The 15,523-nt window shown below is 23.2% G+C and overlaps 2 long non-coding RNA genes across 2 annotated transcripts; both read right to left on the bottom strand.

Annotated features, from left to right (window-relative positions):
- Positions 1–5,267: 5,267 nt before the first annotated feature.
- Positions 5,268–8,828, bottom strand: LOC132927751 (uncharacterized). The gene is made up of 4 exons (XR_009661831.1): positions 8,765–8,828; positions 7,396–7,523; positions 6,259–6,392; positions 5,268–5,466 (listed from the first exon to the last, which is right to left on the bottom strand). It is a non-coding gene; the product is annotated as an uncharacterized LOC132927751 (long non-coding RNA).
- Positions 8,829–9,584: 756 nt separating this feature from the next.
- On the bottom strand, positions 9,585–13,340 carry LOC132927711 (uncharacterized). The gene is made up of 4 exons (XR_009661810.1): positions 13,085–13,340; positions 11,711–11,838; positions 10,575–10,708; positions 9,585–9,783 (listed from the first exon to the last, which is right to left on the bottom strand). It is a non-coding gene; the product is annotated as an uncharacterized LOC132927711 (long non-coding RNA).
- Between the last annotated feature and the right edge of the window lie 2,183 nt (positions 13,341–15,523).

Here is a 15,523-nt window from a genome sequence, read left to right as displayed (position 1 = left end):
GGGAAGCATTTGAGTAACTTTTAGATACATTGCTATTAATTTTCTATCAACTATACCTAATAACCATTACATGTACATTGCATAAATTCTTTATAATCAGTATTCGTTAGTTCATTTTCAAAATTGGATGTTCATACTTTTCCAGAATTGTTTGAATACCAAATAATGTTTCAGCATCCCTTGAGTGATCTGCTGTATTTGCATCTAAAAAAATATAATAATTGGAGAATGACTCGATAATTCAGTGCTTTAAAGGCAGTTTAAAACATGAATTTTTAATATTCATCAAAATTATCATATACAATCATGTTTTATAGTTTTAATGAAGTATCTGCTTAAATGAGATGTATGCAAGTTAATAATAACAAATTAGAATCATTTTCTTATTATAGTGGTCCAGGCTTCAAGAGATTAACTTGATAATTGTTTGTTTTATAAGCAGATCAAAAAATAAATATTTAATATTCGTCAAAATTATCATATAAAATCATGTTTTATAGTATTAATGAAGTATCTGCTTAAATGAGATGTATGCAAGTTAATAATAACAAATTAGAATCATTTTCTTAATATAATAGTCCAGGTTTCAAGCGATTAACTTGATAATTGTTTGTTTTATAATCAGATCAAAAAATAAATATTTAATATTCGTCAAAATTATCATATAAAATCATGTTTCATAGTTTTAATGAAGTATCTGCTTAAATGAGATGTATGCAAGTTATTAATAACAAATTAGAATCATTTTCTTAATATAGTGGTCCAGGCTTCAAGAGATTATCTTGAGAATTGTTTGTTTTTTAAGCAGATCAAAAAATAAATATTTAATATTCGTCAAAATTATCATATAAAATCATGTTTTATAGTTTTAATGAAGTATCTGCTTAAATGAGATGTATGCAAGTTATTAATAACAAATAAGAATCATTTTCTTAATATAGTGGTCCAGGTTTCAAGAGATTATCTTGAGAATTGTTTGTTTTATAAGCAGATTAAAAAATAAATGTATATTATTCATCAAAATTATCATATAAAATCATGTTTTATAGTTTTAATGAAGTATCTGCTTAAATGAGATGTATGCAAGTTAATAATAAAAAATTAGAATCATTTTCTTAATATAGTAGTCCAGGTTTCAAGAGATTATCTTGAGAATTGTTTGTTTTATAAGCAGATCAAAAAATAAATATTTAATATTCGTCAAAATTATCATATAAAATCATGTTTTATAGTTTTAATGAAGTATCTGCTTAAATGAGATGTATGCAAATTAATAATAACAAATTAGAATCATCTTCTTAATATAGTGGTCCAGGCTTCAAGAGATTATCTTGAGAATTGTTTGTTTTATAAGCAGATCAAAAAATAAATGTATATTATTCATCAAAATTATCATATAAAATCATGTTTTATAGTGTTTATGGAAAATCTGCTTAAATGAGATGTATGCAAGTTAATAATAACAAATTAAAATCATTTTCTTAATATAATGGTCCAGGTTTCAAGAGATTAACTTGAGAATTGTGTGTTTTATAAGCAGTTCAAAAAATAATTGTATATTATTCATCAAAATTATCATATAAAATCATGTTTTATAGTGTTTATGAAAAATCTGCTTAAATGAGATGTATGAAAGTTAATAATAATAAATCAGAATCATTTTCTTAATATTATGGTCAGGAAAGCATTTGAGTAACTTTTAGTTACATTGCTATTAATTTTCTATCAACTATACCTAATAACCATTACACGTACATTGCATAAATTCTTTATAATCAGTATCTTTTAGTTCATTTTCAAAATTGGATGTTCATACTTTTCCAGAGTTGTTTGAATATCAAATAATGTTTCAGCATCCCTTGAGTGATCTGCTGTATTTGCATCTAAAAAAATATAATAATTGGAGAATGACTCGATAACTCAGTGCTTTATAAGCAGTTTAAAACATGAATTTTTAATATTCGTCAAAATTATCATATAAAATCATGTTTTATAGTTTTAATGAAGTATCTGCTTAAATGAGATGTATGCAAGTTAATAATAACAAATTAGAATCATTTTCTTAATATAGTGGTCCAGGTTTCAAGAGATTATCTTGAGAATTGTTTGTTTTATAAGCAGATCAAAAATTAAATATTTAATATTCGTCAAAATTATCATATAAAATCATGTTTTATAGTTTTAATGAAGTATCTGCTTAAATGAGATGTATGCAAGTTAATAATAACAAATTAGAATCATTTTCTTAATATAGTGGTCAAGGTTTCAAGAGATAAACTTGAGAATTGTGTGTTTTATAAGCAGTTCAAAAAATAAATGTATATTATTCATCAAAATTATCATATAAAATCATGTTTTATAGTGTTTATGAAAAATCTGCTTAAATGAGATGTATGAATGTTAATAATAATAAATCAGAATCATTTTCTTAATATTATGGTCAGGGAAGCATTTGAGTAACTTTTAGATACATTGCTATTAATTTTCTATCAACTATACCTAATAACCATTACACGTACATTGCATAAATTCTTTATAATCAGTATCTTTTAGTTCATTTTCAAAATTGGATGATCATACTTTTCCAGAGTTGTTTGAATACCAAATAATGTTTCAGCATCCCCTGAGTGATCTGCTGTATTTGCATCTAAAAAAAATATAATAATTGGAGAATGACTCGATAACTCAGTGCTTTATAAGCAGTTTAAAACATGAATTTTTAATATTCGTCAAAATTATCATATAAAATCATGATTTATAGTTTTAATGAAGTATCTGCTTAAATGAGATGTATGCAAGTTATTAATAACAAATAAGAATCATTTTCTTAATATAGTGGTCCAGGTTTCAAGAGATTATCTTGAGAATTGTTTGTTTTATAAGCAGATCAAAAAATAAATATTTAATATTCGTCAAAATTATCATATAAAATCATGTTTTATATTTTTAATGAAGTATCTGCTTAAATGAGATGTATGCAAGTTAATAATAACAAATTAGAATCATCTTCTTAATATAGTGGTCCAGGCTTCAAGAGATTATCTTGAGAATTGTTTGTTTTATAAGCAGATCAAAAAATAAATATTTAATATTCGTCAAAATTATCATATAAAATCATGTTTTATAGTTTTAATGAAGAATCTGCTTAAATGAGATGTATGCAAGTTAATAATAACAAATTAGAATCATTTTCTTAATATAATGGTCAAGGTTTCAAGAGATTAACTTGAGAATTGTGTGTTTTATAAGCAGTTCAAAAAATAAATGTATATTATTCATCAAAATTATCATATAAAATCATGTTTTATAGTGTTTATGAAAAATCTGCTTAAATGAGATGTATGCAAGTTAATAATAACAAATTAGAATCATCTTCTTAATATAGTGGTCCAGGCTTCAAGAGATTATCTTGAGAATTGTTTGTTTTATAAGCAGATCAAAAAATAAATGTATATTATTCATCAAAATTATCATATAAAATCATGTTTTATAGTGTTTATGAAAAATCTGCTTAAATGAGATGTATGAAAGTTAATAATAATAAATTAGAATCATTTTCTTAATATAATGGTCCAGGTTTCAAGCGATTAACTTGATAATTGTTTGTTTTATAAGCCAGATCAAAAAATAAATATTTAATATTCGTCAAAATTATCATATAAATTCATGTTTTATAGTTTTAATGAAGTATCTGCTTAAATGAGATGTATGCAAGTTAATAATAACAAATTAGAATCATCTTCTTAATATTATGGTCAGGGAAGCATTTGAGTAACTTTTAGATACATTGCTATTAATTTTCTATCAACTATACCTAATAACCATTACATGTACATTGCATAAATTCTTTATAATCAGTATTCGTTAGTTCATTTTCAAAATTGGATGTTCATACTTTTCCAGAATTGTTTGAATACCAAATAATGTTTCAGCATCCCTTGAGTGATCTGCTGTATTTGCATCTAAAAAAATATAATAATTGGAGAATGACTCGATAATTCAGTGCTTTAAAAGGCAGTTTAAAACATGAATTTTTAATATTCATCAAAATTATCATATACAATCATGTTTTATAGTTTTAATGAAGTATCTGCTTAAATGAGATGTATGCAAGTTAATAATAACAAATTAGAATCATTTTCTTATTATAGTGGTCCAGGCTTCAAGAGATTAACTTGATAATTGTTTGTTTTATAAGCAGATCAAAAAATAAATATTTAATATTCGTCCAAAATTATCATATAAAATCATGTTTTATAGTATTAATGAAGTATCTGCTTAAATGAGATGTATGCAAGTTAATAATAACAAATTAGAATCATTTTCTTAATATAATAGTCCAGGTTTCAAGCGATTAACTTGATAATTGTTTGTTTTATAATCAGATCAAAAAATAAATATTTAATATTCGTCAAAATTATCATATAAAATCATGTTTCATAGTTTTAATGAAGTATCTGCTTAAATGAGATGTATGCAAGTTATTAATAACAAATTAGAATCATTTTCTTAATATAGTGGTCCAGGCTTCAAGAGATTATCTTGAGAATTGTTTGTTTTTTAAGCAGATCAAAAAATAAATATTTAATATTCGTCAAAATTATCATATAAAATCATGTTTTATAGTTTTTAATGAAGTATCTGCTTAAATGAGATGTATGCAAGTTATTAATAACAAATAAGAATCATTTTCTTAATATTGTGGTCCAGGTTTCAAGAGATTATCTTGAGAATTGTTTGTTTTATAAGCAGATTAAAAAATAAATGTATATTATTCATCAAAATTATCATATAAAATCATGTTTTATAGTTTTAATGAAGTATCTGCTTAAATGAGATGTATGCAAGTTAATAATAAAAAATTAGAATCATTTTCTTAATATAGTAGTCCAGGTTTCAAGAGATTATCTTGAGAATTGTTTGTTTTATAAGCAGATCAAAAAATAAATATTTAATATTCGTCAAAATTATCATATAAAATCATGTTTTATAGTTTTAATGAAGTATCTGCTTAAATGAGATGTATGCAAGTTAATAATAACAAATTAGAATCATCTTCTTAATATAGTGGTCCAGGCTTCAAGAGATTATCTTGAGAATTGTTTGTTTTATAAGCAGATCAAAAAATAAATGTATATTATTCATCAAAATTATCATATAAAATCATGTTTTATAGTGTTTATAAAGTATCTGCTTAAATGAAATGTATGCAAGTTAATTATAGTAAATAAGAATCATTTACTTAGTCCTATTGTCAGGATTTCATGACATTAACATTTTGTTACATAACTATTAATTTTCTATAAATTATATTCTATTATAAGCTCTACACGTACGTTGAATAAAACAATTATTATTATCAGTATCTTCTAGTCCATTTTCATCATAAGATGTTTATATTTTCCAAACTGATAGAATCGCGAATTCATGTCTCACCATGGCTTTCATTGTCTGCTGTATTGCAATCTGAAAATATTGTAGTCAGTTAAATATGCGTATAGTTGGAGTAAACAATGTCACTACTACACACCATAATTAGAACGAAAATCTTTATATGATAACTAGTATTTGGAAAATACTGATTAAGTCAGTAACGGAAACAATCAAACAATAACTATCTGAACAACTTTATTCTTAATACAAAATATTTAAAAACAATTTTCATTTAAAACTTAAATGCAAATACGATTGTAAAACAGCAAAGTGATATGAAATATAATCTTATAACAGATGATAAGAAATAATAATTATGATAAGCCATAAAAGATAGTACAAATCTACCAAATTATTTTGTTGAATTTGAATGTAAAATAAATGTAACTAAATAATACACTCGAACAATAACTTAAATTTTCTTTTGTTCAATATGAAAAAAAATATGAATTGTATAATTCCTCAAAATTAACATATAAAATAATTTGTTATAGTTCTTATGAAGTAAAAGTATCTGGTTAAACAAAACATATGAAAGTTATAAATGATAAAATGGAATAATTTTCATAATATAACAGTCAAGGTTTCAAAACACGTACTTGAGAATAAAATATTTTATAAGCAGTTAAATGTATGAATTTGTTATATTCAACAAAATTATCATATAAATGTAATAAAAATAAAATGATTTTTATAGCTAAGACAAATTTTAAGAATGAAAATTAAAAGTTCTCAGGTGTTTAATAATCATTTATTCACTTTATTAACAAATATCTATTGTATCATTATATTAATATTCTATAAATTATATTCAATAACCATTACATGTAATTTGCATAAATTCATTATAATCAGTATTCGTTAGTTCATTTTCAAAATTGGATGTTCATACTTTTCCAGAGTTGTTTGAATACCAAATAATGTTTCAGCATCCCTTGAGTGATCTGCTGTATTTGCATCTAAAAAAATATAATAATTGGAGAATGACTCGATAACTCAGTGCTTTATAAGCAGTTTAAAACATGAATTTTTAATATTCGTCAAAATTATCATATAAAATCATGATTTATAGTTTTAATGAAGTATCTGCTTAAATGAGATGTATGCAAGTTATTAATAACAAATAAGAATCATTTTCTTAATATAGTGGTCCAGGTTTCAAGAGATTATCTTGAGAATTGTTTGTTTTATAAGCAGATCAAAAAATAATATTTAATATTCGTCAAAATTATCATATAAAAATCATGTTTTATAGTTTTAATGAAGAATCTGCTTAAATGAGATGTATGCAAGTTAATAATAACAAATTAGAATCATTTTCTTAATATAATGGTCAAGGTTTCAAGAGATTAACTTGAGAATTGTGTGTTTTATAAGCAGTTCAAAAAATAAATGTATATTATTCATCAAAATTATCATATAAAATCATGTTTTTATAGTGTTTATGAAAAATCTGCTTAAATGAGATGTATGCAAGTTAATAATAACAAATTAGAATCATCTTCTTAATATAGTGGTCCAGGCTTCAAGAGATTATCTTGAGAATTGTTTGTTTTATAAGCAGATCAAAAAATAAATGTATATTATTCATCAAAATTATCATATAAAATCATGTTTTATAGTGTTTATGAAAAATCTGCTTAAATGAGATGTATGAAAGTTAATAATAATAAATTAGAATCATTTTCTTAATATAATGGTCCAGGTTTCAAGCGATTAACTTGATAATTGTTTGTTTTATAAGCAGATCAAAAAATAAATATTTAATATTCGTCAAAATTATCATATAAATTCATGTTTTATAGTTTTAATGAAGTATCTGCTTAAATGAGATGTATGCAAGTTAATAATAACAAATTAGAATCATCTTCTTAATATTATGGTCAGGGAAGCATTTGAGTAACTTTTAGATACATTGCTATTAATTTTCTATCAACTATACCTAATAACCATTACACGTACATTGCATAAATTCTTTATAATCAGTATCTTTTAGTTCATTTTCAAAATTGGATGATCATACTTTTCCAGAGTTGTTTGAATACCAAATAATGTTTCAGCATCCCTTGAGTGATCTGCTGTATTTGCATCTAAAAAAATATAATAATTGGAGAATGACTCGATAACTCAGTGCTTTATAAGCAGTTTAAAACATGAATTTTTAATATTCGTCAAAATTATCATATAAAATCATGATTTATAGTTTTAATGAAGTATCTGCTTAAATGAGATGTATGCAAGTTATTAATAACAAATAAGAATCATTTTCTTAATATAGTGGTCCAGGTTTCAAGAGATTATCTTGAGAATTGTTTGTTTTATAAGCAGATCAAAAAATAAATATTTAATATTCGTCAAAATTATCATATAAAATCATGTTTTATATTTTTAATGAAGTATCTGCTTAAATGAGATGTATGCAAGTTAATAATAACAAATTAGAATCATCTTCTTAATATAGTGGTCCAGGCTTCAAGAGATTATCTTGAGAATTGTTTGTTTTTATAAGCAGATCAAAAAAATAAATATTTAATATTCGTCAAAATTATCATATAAAATCATGTTTTATAGTTTTAATGAAGAATCTGCTTAAATGAGATGTATGCAAGTTAATAATAACAAATTAGAATCATTTTCTTAATATAATGGTCAAGGTTTCAAGAGATAAACTTGAGAATTGTGTGTTTTATAAGCAGTTCAAAAAATAAATGTATAACAAAATTATCATATAAAATCATGTTTTATAGTGTTTATGAAAAATCTGCTTAAATGAGATGTATGCAAGTTAATAATAACAAATTAGAATCATCTTCTTAATATAGTGGTCCAGGCTTCAAGAGATTATCTTGAGAATTGTTTGTTTTATAAGCAGATCAAAAAATAAATGTATATTATTCATCAAAATTATCATATAAAATCATGTTTTATAGTGTTTATGAAAAATCTGCTTAAATGAGATGTATGAAAGTTAATAATAATAAATTAGAATCATTTTCTTAATATAATGGTCCAGGTTTCAAGCGATTAACTTGATAATTGTTTGTTTTATAAGCAGATCAAAAAATAAATATTTAATATTCGTCAAAATTATCATATAAATTCATGTTTTATAGTTTTAATGAAGTATCTGCTTAAATGAGATGTATGCAAGTTAATAATAACAAATTAGAATCATCTTCTTAATATTATGGTCAGGGAAGCATTTGAGTAACTTTTAGATACATTGCTATTAATTTTCTATCAACTATACCTAATAACCATTACATGTACATTGCATAAATTCTTTATAATCAGTATTCGTTAGTTCATTTTCAAAATTGGATGTTCATACTTTTCCAGAATTGTTTGAATACCAAATAATGTTTCAGCATCCCTTGAGTGATCTGCTGTATTTGCATCTAAAAAAATATAATAATTGGAGAATGACTCGATAATTCAGTGCTTTAAAGGCAGTTTAAAACATGAATTTTTAATATTCATCAAAATTATCATATAAAATCATGTTTTATAGTTTTAATGAAGTATCTGCTTAAATGAGATGTATGCAAGTTAATAATAAAAAATTAGAATCATTTTCTTAATATAGTAGTCCAGGTTTCAAGAGATTATCTTGAGAATTGTTTGTTTTATAAGCAGATCAAAAAATAAATATTTAATATTCGTCAAAATTATCATATAAAATCATGTTTTATAGTTTTAATGAAGTATCTGCTTAAATGAGATGTATGCAAGTTAATAATAACAAATTAGAATCATCTTCTTAATATAGTGGTCCAGGCTTCAAGAGATTATCTTGAGAATTGTTTGTTTTATAAGCAGATCAAAAAATAAATGTATATTATTCATCAAAATTATCATATAAAATCATGTTTTATAGTGTTTATGGAAAATCTGCTTAAATGAGATGTATGCAAGTTAATAATAACAAATTAAAATCATTTTCTTAATATAATGGTCCAGGTTTCAAGAGATTAACTTGAGAATTGTGTGTTTTATAAGCAGTTCAAAAAATGAATATATATTATTCGTCAAAATTATCATATAAAATCATGTTTTATAGTGTTTATAAAGTATCTGCTTAAATGAAATGTATGCAAGTTAATTATAGTAAATAAGAATCATTTACTTAGTCCTATTGTCAGGATTTCATGACATTAACATTTTGTTACATAACTATTAATTTTCTATAAATTATATTCTATTATAAGCTCTACACGTACGTTGAATAAAACAATTATTATTATCAGTATCTTCTAGTCCATTTTCATCATAAGATGTTTATATTTTCCAAACTGATAGAATCGCGAATTCATGTCTCACCATGGCTTTCATTGTCTGCTGTATTGCAATCTGAAAATATTGTAGTCAGTTAAATATGCGTATAGTTGGAGTAAACAATGTCACTACTACACACCATAATTAGAACGAAAATCTTTATATGATAACTAGTATTTGGAAAATACTGATTAAGTCAGTAACGGAAACAATCAAACAATAACTATCTGAACAACTTTATTCTTAATACAAAATATTTAAAAACAATTTTCATTTAAAACTTAAATGCAAATACGATTGTAAAACAGCAAAGTGATATGAAATATAATCTTATAACAGATGATAAGAAATAATAATTATGATAAGCCATAAAAGATAGTACAAATCTACCAAATTATTTTGTTGAATTTGAATGTAAAATAAATGTAACTAAATAATACACTCGAACAATAACTTAAATTTTCTTTTGTTCAATATGAAAAAAATATGAATTGTATAATTCCTCAAAATTAACATATAAAATAATTTGTTATAGTTCTTATGAAGTAAAAGTATCTGGTTAAACAAAACATATGAAAGTTATAAATGATAAAATGGAATAATTTTCATAATATAACAGTCAAGGTTTCAAAACACGTACTTGAGAATAAAATATTTTATAAGCAGTTAAATGTATGAATTTGTTATATTCAACAAAATTATCATATAAATGTAATAAAAATAAAATGATTTTTATAGCTAAGACAAATTTTAAGAATGAAAATTAAAAGTTCTCAGGTGTTTAATAATCATTTATTCACTTTATTAACAAATATCTATTGTATCATTATATTAATATTCTATAAATTATATTCAATAACCATTACATGTAATTTGCATAAATTCATTATAATCAGTATTCGTTAGTTCATTTTCAAAATTGGATGTTCATACTTTTCCAGAGTTGTTTGAATACCAAATAATGTTTCAGCATCCCTTGAGTGATCTGCTGTATTTGCATCTAAAAAAATATAATAATTGGAGAATGACTCGATAACTCAGTGCTTTATAAGCAGTTTAAAACATGAATTTTTAATATTCGTCAAAATTATCATATAAAATCATGATTTATAGTTTTAATGAAGTATCTGCTTAAATGAGATGTATGCAAGTTATTAATAACAAATAAGAATCATTTTCTTAATATAGTGGTCCAGGTTTCAAGAGATTATCTTGAGAATTGTTTGTTTTATAAGCAGATCAAAAAATAAATATTTAATATTCGTCAAAATTATCATATAAAATCATGTTTTATAGTTTTAATGAAGAATCTGCTTAAATGAGATGTATGCAAGTTAATAATAACAAATTAGAATCATTTTCTTAATATAATGGTCAAGGTTTCAAGAGATTAACTTGAGAATTGTGTGTTTTATAAGCAGTTCAAAAAATAAATGTATATTATTCATCAAAATTATCATATAAAATCATGTTTTATAGTGTTTATGAAAAATCTGCTTAAATGAGATGTATGCAAGTTAATAATAACAAATTAGAATCATCTTCTTAATATAGTGGTCCAGGCTTCAAGAGATTATCTTGAGAATTGTTTGTTTTATAAGCAGATCAAAAAATAAATGTATATTATTCATCAAAATTATCATATAAAATCATGTTTTATAGTGTTTATGAAAAATCTGCTTAAATGAGATGTATGAAAGTTAATAATAATAAATTAGAATCATTTTCTTAATATAATGGTCCAGGTTTCAAGCGATTAACTTGATAATTGTTTGTTTTATAAGCAGATCAAAAAATAAATATTTAATATTCGTCAAAATTATCATATAAATTCATGTTTTATAGTTTTAATGAAGTATCTGCTTAAATGAGATGTATGCAAGTTAATAATAACAAATTAGAATCATCTTCTTAATATTATGGTCAGGGAAGCATTTGAGTAACTTTTAGATACATTGCTATTAATTTTCTATCAACTATACCTAATAACCATTACACGTACATTGCATAAATTCTTTATAATCAGTATCTTTTAGTTCATTTTCAAAATTGGATGATCATACTTTTCCAGAGTTGTTTGAATACCAAATAATGTTTCAGCATCCCTTGAGTGATCTGCTGTATTTGCATCTAAAAAAATATAATAATTGGAGAATGACTCGATAACTCAGTGCTTTATAAGCAGTTTAAAACATGAATTTTTAATATTCGTCAAAATTATCATATAAAATCATGATTTATAGTTTTAATGAAGTATCTGCTTAAATGAGATGTATGCAAGTTATTAATAACAAATAAGAATCATTTTCTTAATATAGTGGTCCAGGTTTCAAGAGATTATCTTGAGAATTGTTTGTTTTATAAGCAGATCAAAAAATAAATATTTAATATTCGTCAAAATTATCATATAAAATCATGTTTTATATTTTTAATGAAGTATCTGCTTAAATGAGATGTATGCAAGTTAATAATAACAAATTAGAATCATCTTCTTAATATAGTGGTCCAGGCTTCAAGAGATTATCTTGAGAATTGTTTGTTTTATAAGCAGATCAAAAAATAAATATTTAATATTCGTCAAAATTATCATATAAAATCATGTTTTATAGTTTTAATGAAGAATCTGCTTAAATGAGATGTATGCAAGTTAATAATAACAAATTAGAATCATTTTCTTAATATAATGGTCAAGGTTTCAAGAGATAAACTTGAGAATTGTGTGTTTTATAAGCAGTTCAAAAAATAAATGTATATTATTCATCAAAATTATCATATAAAATCATGTTTTATAGTGTTTATGAAAAATCTGCTTAAATGAGATGTATGCAAGTTAATAATAACAAATTAGAATCATCTTCTTAATATAGTGGTCCAGGCTTCAAGAGATTATCTTGAGAATTGTTTGTTTTATAAGCAGATCAAAAAATAAATGTATATTATTCATCAAAATTATCATATAAAATCATGTTTTATAGTGTTTATGAAAAATCTGCTTAAATGAGATGTATGAAAGTTAATAATAATAAATTAGAATCATTTTCTTAATATAATGGTCCAGGTTTCAAGCGATTAACTTGATAATTGTTTGTTTTATAAGCAGATCAAAAAATAAATATTTAATATTCGTCAAAATTATCATATAAATTCATGTTTTATAGTTTTAATGAAGTATCTGCTTAAATGAGATGTATGCAAGTTAATAATAACAAATTAGAATCATCTTCTTAATATTATGGTCAGGGAAGCATTTGAGTAACTTTTAGATACATTGCTATTAATTTTCTATCAACTATACCTAATAACCATTACATGTACATTGCATAAATTCTTTATAATCAGTATTCGTTAGTTCATTTTCAAAATTGGATGTTCATACTTTTCCAGAATTGTTTGAATACCAAATAATGTTTCAGCATCCCTTGAGTGATCTGCTGTATTTGCATCTAAAAAAATATAATAATTGGAGAATGACTCGATAATTCAGTGCTTTAAAGGCAGTTTAAAACATGAATTTTTAATATTCATCAAAATTATCATATACAATCATGTTTTATAGTTTTAATGAAGTATCTGCTTAAATGAGATGTATGCAAGTTAATAATAACAAATTAGAATCATTTTCTTATTATAGTGGTCCAGGCTTCAAGAGATTAACTTGATAATTGTTTGTTTTATAAGCAGATCAAAAAATAAATATTTAATATTCGTCAAAATTATCATATAAAATCATGTTTTATAGTATTAATGAAGTATCTGCTTAAATGAGATGTATGCAAGTTAATAATAACAAATTAGAATCATTTTCTTAATATAATAGTCCAGGTTTCAAGCGATTAACTTGATAATTGTTTGTTTTATAATCAGATCAAAAAATAAATATTTAATATTCGTCAAAATTATCATATAAAATCATGTTTCATAGTTTTAATGAAGTATCTGCTTAAATGAGATGTATGCAAGTTATTAATAACAAATTAGAATCATTTTCTTAATATAGTGGTCCAGGCTTCAAGAGATTATCTTGAGAATTGTTTGTTTTTTAAGCAGATCAAAAAATAAATATTTAATATTCGTCAAAATTATCATATAAAATCATGTTTTATAGTTTTAATGAAGTATCTGCTTAAATGAGATGTATGCAAGTTATTAATAACAAATAAGAATCATTTTCTTAATATAGTGGTCCAGGTTTCAAGAGATTATCTTGAGAATTGTTTGTTTTATAAGCAGATTAAAAAATAAATGTATATTATTCATCAAAATTATCATATAAAATCATGTTTTATAGTTTTAATGAAGTATCTGCTTAAATGAGATGTATGCAAGTTAATAATAAAAAATTAGAATCATTTTCTTAATATAGTAGTCCAGGTTTCAAGAGATTATCTTGAGAATTGTTTGTTTTATAAGCAGATCAAAAAATAAATATTTAATATTCGTCAAAATTATCATATAAAATCATGTTTTATAGTTTTAATGAAGTATCTGCTTAAATGAGATGTATGCAAGTTAATAATAACAAATTAGAATCATCTTCTTAATATAGTGGTCCAGGCTTCAAGAGATTATCTTGAGAATTGTTTGTTTTATAAGCAGATCAAAAAATAAATGTATATTATTCATCAAAATTATCATATAAAATCATGTTTTATAGTGTTTATGGAAAATCTGCTTAAATGAGATGTATGCAAGTTAATAATAACAAATTAAAATCATTTTCTTAATATAATGGTCCAGGTTTCAAGAGATTAACTTGAGAATTGTGTGTTTTATAAGCAGTTCAAAAAATGAATATATATTATTCGTCAAAATTATCATATAAAATCATGTTTTATAGTGTTTATAAAGTATCTGCTTAAATGAAATGTATGCAAGTTAATTATAGTAAATAAGAATCATTTACTTAGTCCTATTGTCAGGATTTCATGACATTAACATTTTGTTACATAACTATTAATTTTCTATAAATTATATTCTATTATAAGCTCTACACGTACGTTGAATAAAACAATTATTATTATCAGTATCTTCTAGTCCATTTTCATCATAAGATGTTTATATTTTCCAAACTGATAGAATCGCGAATTCATGTCTCACCATGGCTTTCATTGTCTGCTGTATTGCAATCTGAAAATATTGTAGTCAGTTAAATATGCGTATAGTTGGAGTAAACAATGTCACTACTACACACCATAATTAGAACGAAAATCTTTATATGATAACTAGTATTTGGAAAATACTGATTAAGTCAGTAACGGAAACAATCAAACAATAACTATCTGAACAACTTTATTCTTAATACAAAATATTTAAAAACAATTTTCATTTAAAACTTAAATGCAAATACGATTGTAAAACAGCAAAGTGATATGAAATATAATCTTATAACAGATGATAAGAAATAATAATTATGATAAGCCATAAAAGATAGTACAAATCTACCAAATTATTTTGTTGAATTTGAATGTAAAATAAATGTAACTAAATAATACACTCGAACAATAACTTAAATTTTCTTTTGTTCAATATGAAAAAAATATGAATTGTATAATTCCTCAAAATTAACATATAAAATAATTTGTTATAGTTCTTATGAAGTAAAAGTATCTGGTTAAACAAAACATATGAAAGTTATAAATGATAAAATGGAATAATTTTCATAATATAACAGTCAAGGTTTCAAAACACGTACTTGAGAATAAAATATTTTATAAGCAGTTAAATGTATGAATTTGTTATATTCAACAAAATTATCATATAAATGTAATAAAAATAAAATGATTTTTATAGCTAAGACAAATTTTAAGAATGAAAA

This window comes from Rhopalosiphum padi, chromosome 3, assembly GCF_020882245.1.
Source record: "Rhopalosiphum padi isolate XX-2018 chromosome 3, ASM2088224v1, whole genome shotgun sequence".
Lineage (NCBI taxonomy): Eukaryota > Metazoa > Arthropoda > Insecta > Hemiptera > Aphididae > Rhopalosiphum > Rhopalosiphum padi.
Note: the sequence above shows the minus strand (reverse complement) of the source record. Positions and strands in the feature narration are given on the sequence as shown.